The 14,095-nt window shown below is 43.7% G+C and overlaps 1 protein-coding gene across 6 annotated transcripts in view; it reads right to left on the bottom strand.

Moving 5' to 3' along the window:
- The window catches only part of LOC140730534 (rho guanine nucleotide exchange factor TIAM2-like), a 252,268-nt gene that overhangs the window by 120,394 nt on the left and 117,779 nt on the right, over positions 1-14,095 (bottom strand). Inside the window, exon 1 of one of the 6 annotated variants that reach the window (XM_073051116.1) lies at positions 415-527. The exons of 4 other annotated variants lie outside the window; for them this stretch is intronic. The gene's annotated coding sequence lies outside the window, so the exon portion shown is untranslated. Of the gene's footprint in view, positions 1-414; positions 528-14,095 lie in introns of those variants that run through there. One more of the 6 variants, XM_073051120.1, reaches the window with a different exon arrangement.

Below are 14,095 nucleotides of genomic sequence, written 5' to 3'. Positions count from 1 at the left end.
CCTCATCTACCGTCTGGGTAGCCTCCAGCCTAGTGGTATGAACATTGAATTCTCCAATTTCCGGTAATTCCCTCCCCCTCCCCCCATCCTAGGTCCCTCTCTGCCCGTCTCCCCTTTCAACTTTCTGCTCCTTTACCTCTACAGTTCTTTCATGCTTATCCCCTCCACCCTTTATCCTTCCTCTGATTGGTTCTCCACCTGGCGCCTCTAGCCCTTCCCCCTCCCCTATCTCTATTACTGGGCTTCGGCCCTCTCTTACCCCGCCCCCCCATTCCTGATGAAGGGTCTCGGCCCGAAACGTTGGCTACTCTTTTCTCACGGATGCTGCCTGACCTGCTGAGTTTTTCCAGCGTCGTGTATGTATTCAAAGAACAAAATAATCCTGTCCAGAGGCTTTTGGATATTCATTCTTACCCCTAATGTGAATCCTTGGTTTTCCGCAAGAAGAGATCCAACTCTCGAGCTCAGAAAGCAGTGATTCGAAGTGCTTTGCTGCTGGACTAGTGAGTAATGCACACAGCTCAACTGCTAAATGCTGGAAAACTTTCTGCACTGAACGTATTTTCATTAGTTACACCCTGTGTTCAAATTTTTCCACTGGTAGAGTGAGAGAGAGAGCGAGAGAGCAAGCGCAAAATACAGGCCAACCGAAGTGGTTTTCCATCACTCGCCTCAAATGATTCCCCCAGACAGCTTGCCATAATGTCTCACAGTCCTCAGGGAATACTCGTATGACTAGGCTGTTGTATGACCCTGCATTCCTGAATTACCACGAGAGCTCAACCAGGAAAGCTTTCAGAGTCCTAACTGAACAGCACTTCAGAGACTTTTGCTGTTCTGTATTTTGTGTTCAAAAGTCATTTGTATCCCTGCAGGTTGAACTCATTTCCACACGCACAAATCTTCAATAGACACGTTTTTTAAAAATAGAAGCAAAATCGCTCTCAGTCGCAAACAAAGGTGTGGTTCATGTCCAAAAAGTTGTTCATTTACATATTGAAGTGCAATCTCAATTAGATTCTAAATAAGTTTTATAATCTATTTCTGTGATTTTTTTCCACCACACAGACTTTTTAAAGATGGAATTTCTAAGTATTTTAAGAATTTAAGAGCACTTTTCAAAACAAAATTAGACTATTTCTAAAAATAGAAACATCCATTTTCCTTCTGCTGACAGAGCAGCAAGGTTCACTGCCAAAGCACTGCTCCACACTCCAGAAAAGCTGTAAGGAACGATGGCAGAGCTGGAGAGACCTGGGTTCAATTCTGACCTTGGGGGATGCCTGGGTAGAATTTGTACATTCCCCATGATCCTGGGGATTTTTTCTGGGCGCTGGAACTCCCTCCCACATCCCAAATTCAAACGGGATGGCAGGTAAATTTCCCTTGTTTGTATTTGAGTTGCAGAATCTGGCCAGGCAGTCCCCAAGGTCAGAACTGAACCCACCCAGGTAGAACCTGGGGAGATTTGATCAGAACGTGAAGAAGGGGAAAACTAGATTAGTGTGCAATTTCTATAAATAGGTGATTGATAGTCAGTGTGGACTCAGCCCGAAGATCGAATGGAAGGTCAGAAAGTCAGAGGCCAAGTCCACTTGGAAATCAAAAGCCCTACGTCTGCAAATCCACCAGTCCACTGGAGGCTGAAGATGGCCTGTCCTGGGGTTAGAACAGGGGTTCCCAACCCTTTTTATGCCATGGACTCCCACCATTTACCAAGCGGTCTGTGGACCCCAGGTTGGGAACCCCTTGGAGGCAAGTGTATTTATGTGGGTATGGTTTTGGTGTTACTGCTTTGTTATGTTCTGCTGAGCATTGTTGCCCCTAGCACATCCTTGGGTATGTCGGTTGTTGACACAAACGATGCAGATGTTATAAATACAGTAAATTGGGATCTGAATCGGAAACCTTTTGACTCATTGTGTTGAATAAAGAGAATGGTTTTGGGGGATGGATGGAATGAAACTAGCAAGTTGGTCTGGTAGAGAGTTGGCATGGACATAATGGGGCTCCTTATTTGCTGTAACCATTCTCCATGTCCTGTTATCTTGCCCTGTATGCCCAAATCTTCATTTTGTTGTATGCAATTCCCCTATGCTTGATCATCCCAAGTGGAAGTTTGTGATCCTGACAAAATATAGCAATTTTGGCATAGCAGTTTAATCTGATTTACAGGAGATCCAATGGCATTGCATAGGGGTAATCAAGGCAGTTTGCAGTGTGTTATTCTGCACCCGAGGCTCAGTGGTGCAAACTGAATGCAAGAATGTGTGGGATATGAGAACATCACACCTCGCTACCTGGTGTGGGTAAATCAAGTCAAGTCAAGTCAACTTTTATTGTCATTTCGACCATAACTGCTGGTACAGTGCAAAGTAAAAATGAGACAACCTTTTTCAGGACCATGGTGTTACATGACACAGTATAAAAAACTAGACTGAACTACGTAATAAAAAAAAACAGAGAATGTGCCTGATGAGAGTCACCAGTTGGAAAAAAAATGTAAAAGCTGCCCAAAAGTTGTGAAGATAAAAAGCATTTACAAATAGACAAATGGAAACAAACATGTATGTACAAAAATGTACCAATATACAGAAGATTTCTCCACCACACACTTTGTCTTTAACTTTCCGACATAACTATTCACCAGCTGTCAAATTCAACCTTCACACCTCTCTAGCAAAGCCAGACTGAGGGTTTAAATCTGTCTCTGCTTGCTGGGGTCGGGGGAGATAGCACATGACCAGACCATAATAACATTTCAAATGCAGAACTGGAATATTTTAAACAGGGATTCTAACATCCTACAGTTTTATTCCACAACAAATGCCTTAGGCTATGTCCACACTAGACCGGATAATTTTGAAAACACCGGTTTCGCATAAGAACAATAGGCATCCACACCAAGTGTTTTTGAAAATACCTCCATCCACATTAAAACTGGTATTTGGGCAAATCTCCTCCTACTGGGCATGCACAGGACACATCTACAGAAAACAAGCGACATGTTTGGTGTCGAATCTCGCTGTGAAAGTGCACGTTTGTCCAGTTACAGACTAGAAAAACTTAAAAGGAAATTGCCAAACAACAGACAGTTGTTTGCTCTCGCACAGGAGGACTCAAAACTGAAAAAAACAAATACTGGAGCACATGGAGGCAACCGACAGGGAGTTCACGGACAGATGGGCCCGAATGAAGACAAACATCGAAAAACTGACTAACTCTGTTGCATTAATAAAGCACCTTGTTAAATGTATAAAACATGTCTGCATCAGTGTTATCTTGTATTTCCATACAATGTTACATTAGGCTGTTACACATCTATTGTCAGAGAAGTACTTGCATAAATAGGTAAACCACCTTCATATGAGCAAGGACAGAAAACAGGGCAAAGTGAGTATACTTATTTATTCAGTAAGTTAAGGGTCAAAGTATTTGCTGAGTACATTTCTAACTCTTCTGGCTTCAGTCTCGTTGCCGTCTGTTCTGAAATTGTTAAGTTGCATTCAAGAAAACAATGAAATGCCGCTATCTGTTCCAACAAGTCATGACAGTGTTTTTAGAAATCTCTAGTTACCCTGTCCACATTACTCTGCCTAATCAGTGCTTTCATATTTACACACTCTGGAGGGTGTTTTAGAAAAGCTCTGTTTTCAGGGGAGGAAAACACCATTTCAGCGTGGACAGAGGGTCAACGCGAAGAGAAAAGGCTTCAGTTATGGATTTATCCGGTCTAGTGTGGACGTAGTCTCAGTTAAGCCCAGTGTACATGTGCTCAGATGAATATAAATGAATAATGCCTCCCCCCACTCCACCCCAGTGGTGTTGCCTGCGTAAGGTGTAGTGCACCTGCTCCCACTAACCCATGTTTTCATCCCAAACTGTCCCTCGGGTTTTTTGGGGCCATTCTGCTGTCTACAACTGATGAAACAGTGTCTGAGTGAAAATAAATGTAACTGTTTGGAATGCCTGTGTCCTGAATCCTTGTTTTTTTGAGTTATAAACCAGTAGAGCACGCCAACTGAAGGGATTGTTTTGATAAGCCAAGCTAGCGATTGTTGGGGTGTTTAAATGGTACATTCCCAAGACCTGCAGAACAGGAGAGTAAAGTATGTGAACTACTGGGAAAACTAGACCAGGGACAGAATGAAGAGGAGTGACTACTGAGACAAAGAGGCAAGGTTAGTGGGAGAATTTGCATTGCCAACCTGTTCTGTCACAACACCCCCTTCCCCCCACCACAAGGTAGACAATCAGGAGAGATAGCCTGCCTTATGACGGACGTTGAAATGGAACGGTTGTAGAGGCAGGTACCATCTCATGATGTGTGCTCTGCGGTCTTTCAGGGAGTGGATCCAGATGAGTGCTTTGTACTCGGTCTCCGGAACGGAACAGGTAATACTGGAAGCTCTCCAAGTCCTATTTTAAGGCAGGAGTGGAATACCGTGTCTCCCGTGGTAGCAGCTTCCAACTGTTGAGAAGGAAGCTCTCAAACTGCAAGAGCACTGTCAGATTTTGCTGGGTGGAGTGGGCGCTTCAGAAACAAATAGGTGCCCTGGGATTGGTCTTCATAAGTTAGCCCATAGTCTTGGAGGTTTTGCCCAAACTACTCTAGAATTGGTGGAAACCTTGGCTAATGCAGAAGGAAAGCCCCCCACTCCATAATGGCCTTTACAATGCTGTCACTTACCTTGATCATCATTACAACCTTTACTTTGCTTCCGCACCCTTGTATTAATAAATTATTAATATCAGTGTAACTACTGAATAAATCAGTATACCCCTCACCTACATCAGCACAGGAACAGACCCTTTGGCCCATTATGTCTGTGATGTTAATCCAACCTAGTCTGCATATGGTCTATATCCCTCCATTCCCTGCCTATTCACCTCCCTGTCAAAATGCCCCTTAGATATTGCTGTTGTATCTACGCTGATCACTTCCACGTTCCAGCCATTTACAACTCGGGGAATCAATTGTCTTGCAAATCTCCATTAAACTTCCCCCTCTTCACTTTCTAGACCTAGGCTCTTCTGGAATTTGAAATTTCTACCCTGGGGAAAAAAATACTCTGCCTATCTAACCTATCTTTGCCTCAAGAGGAAAAAGACACACATTTGCTCACATTCCCATGAACCTCTTTGTCAACCCTTTCCAAAGCCTTTGCATCCTCCCTGTAATGCAGTGACCAGAACTTCACACAATACTTCAAATATGGCCCGGCTAAAGTTTTAGGTTACTGCACCATGATTTCCCGATTTTTAATACTCAACACCCCAACTGATGAAGGCAATTACGCCATGTGCCTTCTCTAGCACCCTATCTACTTCTGTTCTCACTTGCTGGGAGCAATGGACTTGGATCCCACTGTGCATCAAATCTCCTAAGGGTCCTGCCATTTACTGTATACTTCTCTCATATTTGATCTCCAAAATGCAGCACCTCACTTATTTGGATCGAACTCCATCTGCCATTTCTCTGCTCAAATTTCCAACTGATCTACGTTCTGATAATCCTTTAGCAAATTTCCTACAACCCTCCACAACTCTGAAAAGTTTTATCTCTTCTGAAAACTTACTCATTCTCCTTATATTTTCAGCCAAATTATTTATAACTACAAACAACAGAGGTGACATCACCAATCCTCATGGAACACCACAGGTCACAAACCCCCTCCATCACAACCCACCATCTTCTATGGCCAAACTAATTTTATCAAAACTTTATACACCTTCACCTTAGATCAGTCCTGTGGGACTTTATCAAAAACTTTACTAAAACCCATTTATCACCCACACCAATCATCCTTGTTATCTCTTCAAAGAACTCAAATCAATTTTGGAAGAGATCACCTCCCCTGCGTAAAACCAGCTTATCCCACCAATAAATCAATGACTTTTGAGACTGAGTAATATTCACATGTACAAATTAAATCCCAAAACTTTCAAAAGTGTGACCAATTAATAATTATCTTTCACAACTCTGTATCCTCCACATATTTAATACCTAACAGTTTGACAGGTCCTGAGGATACTACATGCCAGAACACCATGTGAGGACTCCAACATAGTGCTGTTCAACCACCTTCTAAACTGGAGACTACCCAAATTTGCAACCAGTATCCTAATTCTCACAAAGTACGATTCACCCAGCTCATTGATCCACATTGTGCCCTGTTTAAATAATGTCTCAAATTTTAAACATTTCTTCTCCTCTTTCAAATCCCTCCACAGGTCACACAATTCCCTCTGTGATTTCTCTGGCCTACAGTATTCCAATATCTGTGCCTTTCTCCATTTCTCATTTATTTTGCAGTACAGATCTGTCACTCCATCACAAGCAATCACATCTTCTATCACCAAGGCTTCAGGCACTCGAATTTCCCTCTTAATATCCATCTCCTCCCTTCCCTTTCAGTCTATCTTCACAAAATGTAAACCTAGTTCTTGCATTTAGGTAATGAGACCTTCATTTAACAATTACAGTAAGCCTTGATTCAGAGCAAGAAAGCTGTGGGTAAACGGCTAAGGATTTCTGGAGTGAAGGCAGTTTTACTACTCGGGGTAAAAGAGAGGCAAGACCGCGCAAGGCACTTGACGTCAGCCAGTAGAGCGGGAAAGGTTGAAAAAGAAGACCGCCATATCCAGTGAGCAGCGGAGTGAGAGGGAGGAAGAATGATAGGGTATTGGCTCAATGGGCTTAGGTGGTAACGGGACTAGGCGAGGTAGGTTTACCTGTGTTAATTGCAGAAAGGAAGTAGTATGTGTGTGAGGCCGGTTTTCTGTGGTCGGTGTCAGACGTGGGAGGTTCTGGAGTCTCCCAGCCTCCCGGATGGCTATATCTGCACCCGGTATGTCGAGCTGCAGCTCCTAAGGGACTGGAGTTAGGGAACTGGAGATGCCGCTCGATGACCTTCATCTGGTCAGGGAGAGCGAGGAGGTGACAGGAAGAAGTTATAAGCAGATGGTCACCCCGGGGCCGTGGGAGACAGACAAGTGGGTCACAGTCAGAAGAGGGAAGGGGAAGAGTCAGGTACTAGAAAGTACCCCTGTGACTGTACCACTTGACAATAAGTACTCCTGTTTCAGTACTGTTGGGGGGGACAGCCTACCTGGGGGAAGAAACAGTGGCCGTGCCTCTGGCACAGAGTCTGGCCCTGTGGCTCAGAACGGTAGGGGACAGAAGAGGAAGGCAGTAGCAATAGGGGACTCGATAGTTAGGGGGTCAGACAGGCGATTCTGTGAATGCAGGGAAGAAACTTGGATGGTAGTTTGCCTCCCAGGTGCCAGGGTCTGGGATGTTTCAAATCGTGTCCAAGATATCCTGCAGTGGGAGGGAGAACAGCCAGAGGTTGTGGTACATATTGGTATCAATGACATAGGGTAGGAAAAGAGAGGGGGTCCTGAAAAAAGACTACAGGGAGTTAGGAAGGAAGTTGAGAAGCAGGACCACACAGGTGGTAATCTCGGGATTACTGCCTGTGCCACGCGACAATGAGTATAGGTTTAGAATGAGATGGAGGATAAATGCGTAGCTGACAGATTGGAGCGGGGGGGGGGGGGCAAGGATTCAGATTTCTGGATCACTGGGACCTCTTTTGGGGCAGGTGTGACCTGTACAAAAAGGACGGGTTGCACTTGAATCTCAGGGGGACCAACATCCTGGTGAGGAAGTTTGCTAAGGCTATTGGGAAGAGTTTAAACTAGAATTGTTGTGGGGTAGGAACTGAACTGAAGAGACTGGGGAAGAGGCAGTTGGCTCACAAATAAAGAAAGCTTGTAGACAGTGCGAGAGGGAGGATAGGCAGGTGATAGAGAAAGGACGCGTTCAGACCGAAGGCTTGAGATGTGTCTATTTTAATACAAGGAGTATTGTGAACAAAGCAGATGAGCTTAGAGCGTGGATCAGTACTTGGAGATATGATGTGGTGGCCATTAGAGACTTGGATGGCTCAGGGACAGGAATGGTTACTTCAACTGCCAGCTTTCGATATTTCAGAAAGAACAGGGAGGGAGGCAAAAGAGGTGGGAGCGTGGCACTGTTGATCAGAGATAATGTCACAGCTGCAGAAAAGGGAGACGCCATGGAGGGATTGTCTACAGAGTCTCTGTGGGTGGAGGCTAGGAACAGGAAGGGGTCAATAACTTTACTGGGTGTTTTTTATAGGCCGCCAAATAGTAACAGGGACATTGAGGGGCCAATAGGGAAACAGATCCTGGAAAGGTGTAATAATAACAGAGTCGTCATGATGGGAGATTTTAATTTCCCAAATATCGATTGGCATCTCCCTAGAGCAAGGGGTTTAGATGGGGTAAAGTTTGTTAGGTGTGTTCAGGAAGTTTTCTTAACACAATATGTAGGTAAGCCTACAAAAGGAGAGGCTGTACTTGATTTGGTATTGGGAAATGAACCTGGTCAGGTGTCAGATCTCTCAGTGGGAGAACATTTTGGAGATAGTGATCACAATTCTATCTCCTTTACAAGAGCATTGGAGAGAGATAGGAACAGACAAGTTAGAAAAGCATTTAATTGGAGTAAAGGGAATTATGAGGCAGGAAATTGGAAGCTTAAATTGGAAATAGATGTTCTCAGGGAAAAGTACGGAAGAAATGTGGCAAATGTTCAGGGGATATTTGTGTGAAGTTCTGCATAGGTACGTTCCAATGAGACAGGGAAGTTATAGTAAGGTACAGGAATTATGGTGTATAAAGGCTGTAATAAATCTAGTCAAGAAGAAAAGCTTACAAAAGGTTCGGAGAGCTAGATAATGTTAGAGATCTAGAAGATTATACGGCTAACAGGAAAGAGCTTAAGGAAGAAATTAGGAGAGCCAGAAGGGGCCATGAGAAGGCCTTTGCGGGCAGGATTAAGGAAAACCCCAAGGCATTCTACAAGTATGTGAAGAGCAAAAGGATAAGACGTGAAAGAACAGGACCTATCAAGTGTGACAGTGGGAAAGAGTGTATGGAACCGGAGGAAATAGCAGAGGTACTTAATGAATACTTTACTTCAGTATTCTCTACGGAAAAGGATCTTGGTGATTGTAGTGATGACTTGCAGCAGACTGAAAACCTTGAGCATATAGATATTAAGAAAGAGAATGTGCTGAAGCTTTTGGAAAGCATAAAGTTGGATAAGTCACCGAGACTGGATGAGATGTACCCCAGGCTACTGTAGGAGGTGAGGGAGGAGGATTGCTGAGCCTCTGGTGATGATCTTTGCACCATCCATAGGAATGGGAGAGGTTCCGGAGGATTTGAGGGTTGTGGATGTTGTTCCTTTATTCAAGAAAGGGAGTAGAGATAGCCCAGGAAATTATAGACCAATGAGTCTTACCTCAGGGGTTGGTAAGTTGATGGAGAAGATCCTGAGAGGCATGATTTATGAACATTTGGAGAGGTGTAATATGATTAGGAATAGTCAGCATGGCTTTGTCAAGGGCAGGTCGTGCCTTACGAGCCTGATTGAATTTTTTGAGGATGTGACTAAACACATTGATGAAGGAAGAGCAGTAGATGTAGTGTATATGGATTTCAGCAACACATTTGATAAGGTACCCCATGCAAGGCTTATTAAGAAAGTAAGGAGGCATGGGATCCAAGGGGGCATTGCTTTGTGGATCCAGAACTGGCTTGCCCACAGAAGGCAAAGCGTGGTTGTAGACGGGTCATATTCTGCCTGGGGGTCAGTGCCTCAGGGATCTGTTCTGGGACCCTTACTCTTCGTGATTTTTATAAATGACCTGGATGAGGAAGTGGAGGGATGGGTTAGTAAGTTTGCTGCTGACACAAAGATTGAAGGTGTTGTGGTTAGTGTGGAGGGCTGTCAGAGGTTACTGCGGGACATTGATAGGATGTAAAACTGGGCTGAGAAGTGGCAGATGGAGTTCAACCCAGATAAATGTGAGATGGTTCACTTTGGTAGGTCAAATATGATCGCAGAACATAGTATTAATGGTAAGACTCTTGGCAGTGTGGAGGATCAGACGATCTTGGGGTCCGAGTCCATAGGACATTCAAAGCAGCTGCATAGGTTGACTCTGTGGTTAAGAAAGCGTACGGTGTATTGGTCTTCATCAATCATGGAATTGAATTTAGCAGCCGAGAGGTAACGGTGCAGTTATATAGGACCCTGGTCAGACTCCACTTGGAGTACTGTGCTCAGTTCTGGTCGCCTCACTACAGGAAGGATGTGGAAGCCATAGAAAGGGTGCAGAGAAGATTTACAAGGACATTGCCTGGATTGGGGAGCATGCCTTATGAGAATAGGTTGAGTGAACTCGGCCTTTTCTCCTTGCAGCGACAGAGGATGAGAGGTGACCTGATAGAGGTATTGATTGTGTGGATAGTCAGAGGCTTTTTCCCAGAGCTGAAATGGTTGCCTCAAGAGGACACAGGTTTAAGGTGCTGGGGAGAAGGTACAGAGGAAATGTCAGGGGTGAGCTTTTTCTTAGAGAGTGGTGAGTGCGTGGAATACTTTTGGATAGGTACATAGAGCTTAGAAAAATAGAGGGATATGGGTAAGCCTAGTAATTTCTAAGGTAGGGACATGCTTGGCACAACTTAGTGGGCCAAAGGGCCTGTATTGTGCTGTAGGTTTTCTATGTTTCTAAGCCTGTATTTGCTGAATTTACAAGAATGAAAAAGATCTGATGGAATTTTAAAGGGTTTATGGGATTCAAAAAGGCTTAAAGTAGAGAGGATGCTTCTTTAACGGAAAAGACTAAGATGCAGGGGCATTATCTCAGAACAGGGAAAATCCATTTGAACAGAAATGAGAAGTTCCTTCACACAGAAAGCAGTGAATCGCTGACATTCTCTATCCTAGAGGGCTCCACTCACTGAGTTTGTACAGAGGTTGATACAGGAACAAAAAGACATGAAAGGGAAGGGTGCCAGAAATTGGTGTTGTTAGAGGAGAACTTTTCTAATCCCGATGTCCAATGACCTATTCTTGCCCCAATTTGTTATTAATAGTTTATTAATGCAGGTTTTGGGAAGCAAAGTGAAGACTGAATGGTGACTTGCTTTCCTGGAGTCAATGGTGGAACTGGGGAGATTTTATGCAATTAAAGAGTTAGATATGCAGTACAGTGTTGTTATTAGTGGTATGTGGGGAAGAGGTTAGATGAGAAGGGCTGTCAGGTAAATCAGGCTGAAATATTATGAAAGCACTGGGGAGGGGGGGAACAATGACTATGGCAGACAAAAAGCAGAGGGCTCTTTCAAGGGCCGTTTTTGAATGAGGTTGGAGGCGACATTGGATTTACGACAACTCTGGCAGGGTTTGCAACACATTACTTCCTAAAAAGCAAAACTCAATAGCATTAATGGCAGTGACCAGATGAACTCCGCGCCCTCTAAAAGGGAGAACACAACTACAGCTGCACCTGATGACCCTGTGATCTCCGTCTCAGAGGCCGATGTTAGACTGTCTTTAAAGAGGGTGAACCCTTGCAAGGTGGAAGGTCCCGATGGAATACCTGGTAAGACTCTGAAAGCTGTGCCAACCAACTGGTGGGAGTATTCAAGGACATTTTCAACCTATCACTGCTGCAGGCAGAAGTTCCCACTTGCTTCAAAAAGGCCACAATTATACCAGTGCCTAAGAAGAATAATGTGGGCTGCCTTAATGACTACCGTCTGGTAGCACTCACATCGACAGTGATGAAATGCTTTGAGAGGTTGGTCATGACTAGACTGAACTCCTGCCTCAGCAAGGACCTGGACCCATTGCAATTTGCCTATCGCCACAATAGGTCAATGGCAGATGCAATCTCAATGGCTCTCCTTGTGGCTTTAGACCACCTGGACAACACAAACACCTATGTCAGGATGCTGTTCAGCTACTATAGCTCAACATTTAATACCATCATTCCTACAATCCTGATAGACAAGTTACAGAACCTGGGCCTCTGTACCTCCCACTGCAATTGGATCATCGACTTCCTAAATGGAAGACACAATCTGTGGGGATTGTTGATAACATCTCCTCCTCACTGATGATCAACACTGGTGCACCTCAGGGGTGTGTGCTTAGCCCACTGCTCTACTCTCTGTACTCATGTATCTGCAGCTAGGCATAGCTCAAATATCATGATAAAATTTGCTGATGATACAACTATTGTTGGTAGAATCGCAGACGGAGATGACAGGACTCACAGGAGCGAGATATACCGACTAGTGGAGTGGTGTCACAGCAACAACCTGGCACTCAATGTCAGTAAGGCGAAAGAGCTGATTGTGGACTTCAGGAAGGGTAAGATGAAGGAACACATACCAATCCTCAGAGGGATCAGAAGTGGAGAGAGTGAGTAGTTTCAAGTTCCTGAGTGTCAAGATCTAACCCGGTCCCAACATATTGATGCAGTTATAAAGAAGGCAAGACAGTGACTATACTTAATAAAAAGTTTGAAGAGATTTGGTATGTCAACAAATACACTCAAAAAGTTCTATAGATGTACTGTAGAGAGCATTCTGACAGGCTGCACTACTGCCTTGTATGGAGGGCTACTGCACAGGACTGAAAGAAGCTGCAGAGGGTTGTAAATTTAGTTGGCTCCATCTTGGGTACAAGCCTACAAAGTACCAGGACATCTTCAAGGAGCAATGTCTCAGAAAGGCAGCGTCTATTCTTAAGGACCTCCAGCACCCAGGGCATGCCCTTTTTCTGTTAGCATCAGGTTGGAGATACAGAAGCCTGAAGGCACACACTCAGTGATTCAGGAACCCATGAACACTCCCTCACTTTTTTTCACTATATATTATTTCTGCTTTTTGCACGATGTTAATCTATTCAATATACGTATACCATAATTGATTTACTTGTTTATTATTTTTTTCCTCCTTCTTCCATATTATGTACTGCATTGACCTGCCTCTGCTAAGTTAACAAATTTCACGATATATGCTGGTGATAATAAACCTGATTCTGAAAAAGCAGAATTTCATTTTGAACAGGGCAGGTTGTCAGAAGTCTGCTGGAAATTCAGCCAGCATGTTTGTTGCCGGATACCCGGATCTATTTTCTTCCACAGCTTATGATATGGGCCCAATGATCATATACCCTCACCCGTTGCATGAGACTCATAGCAGACTGCCAGACTTCAGACACTTTTCATTCTCTGGGTTGCAAACAATTGCTGTCATAGCCCCACAAATCCTCGCCCCGCTGCATGCTTCACTTCTGCAGCTCTCCAGAGGCAGATGGCAAGGATTATTCTTCTCCATTTGGATCAATGGTTGAATTGTTGTGCATGTCTCAGAGAATAAAGGCAGAACAGCCTAGACAGTTAATAAAGTACACCCATTGTACATGTGCAGACTGTAATCAACAAAACAACTTCCCCCAAAAAAGGTATAGCTGCAAGCTTTTAAAAATATATTGATTCAAAACTCAAATACACATGGAGACACATTTATTATGGCAATTAATACAGAATCTGTGCATGAAAAGATTGCATCAACTTCAAAACAAACACTTTAAAACCAAATGTGGTACATTAAAAGTTCACCTTCTTGTGTGCTGGCTTACTTTATTTATATTCTGAGTTGTTCCAATCCTAATGATTCATACATGCTTTGAACAAATAAGCAATCAAATTAGGCTGATGTGGTGCAACTAATTTTTCACAGCTACGATGTTATCAACACTCTACACTTCAGATCATATGGACAACAAATACTTTTTGTACTTGCAACTCCTACAATGCATTAGCAAATACCTTCAGTTGATCTGTGAAACTGCAGTATAGAAAGCTCACCAGTAGGGGATGCACGATCATAACAAGCTAGCAAAAAATTATAATCGTGCAGTTGTACAAGATCATAAGAAAAGTTGATCACAAAAATAAAATCTTTCTCCATCATGACGAACATTCTGATTCAAAGTGTTGTGATTGACTTTCACCTAGATATGTTCTTCAGTTCAGCATCAAGTATTAACCAACCTACCACTATAGAAGTAATTAGAGAGGATTTGAGCGCATTTGGAAAGGCATTGCTTGCTTAGGGACAGTCAGCATGAGTTTGTGCAGGGTGGGCCATGCCTTACAGACAGAGTTTGACTGAGGAGGTGATAGGGACATTTGATGAT

The sequence above is a fragment of the Hemitrygon akajei genome, chromosome 7 (genome assembly GCF_048418815.1).
Source record: "Hemitrygon akajei chromosome 7, sHemAka1.3, whole genome shotgun sequence".
Classification (NCBI taxonomy): domain Eukaryota; kingdom Metazoa; phylum Chordata; class Chondrichthyes; order Myliobatiformes; family Dasyatidae; genus Hemitrygon; species Hemitrygon akajei.
Note: the sequence above shows the minus strand (reverse complement) of the source record. Positions and strands in the feature narration are given on the sequence as shown.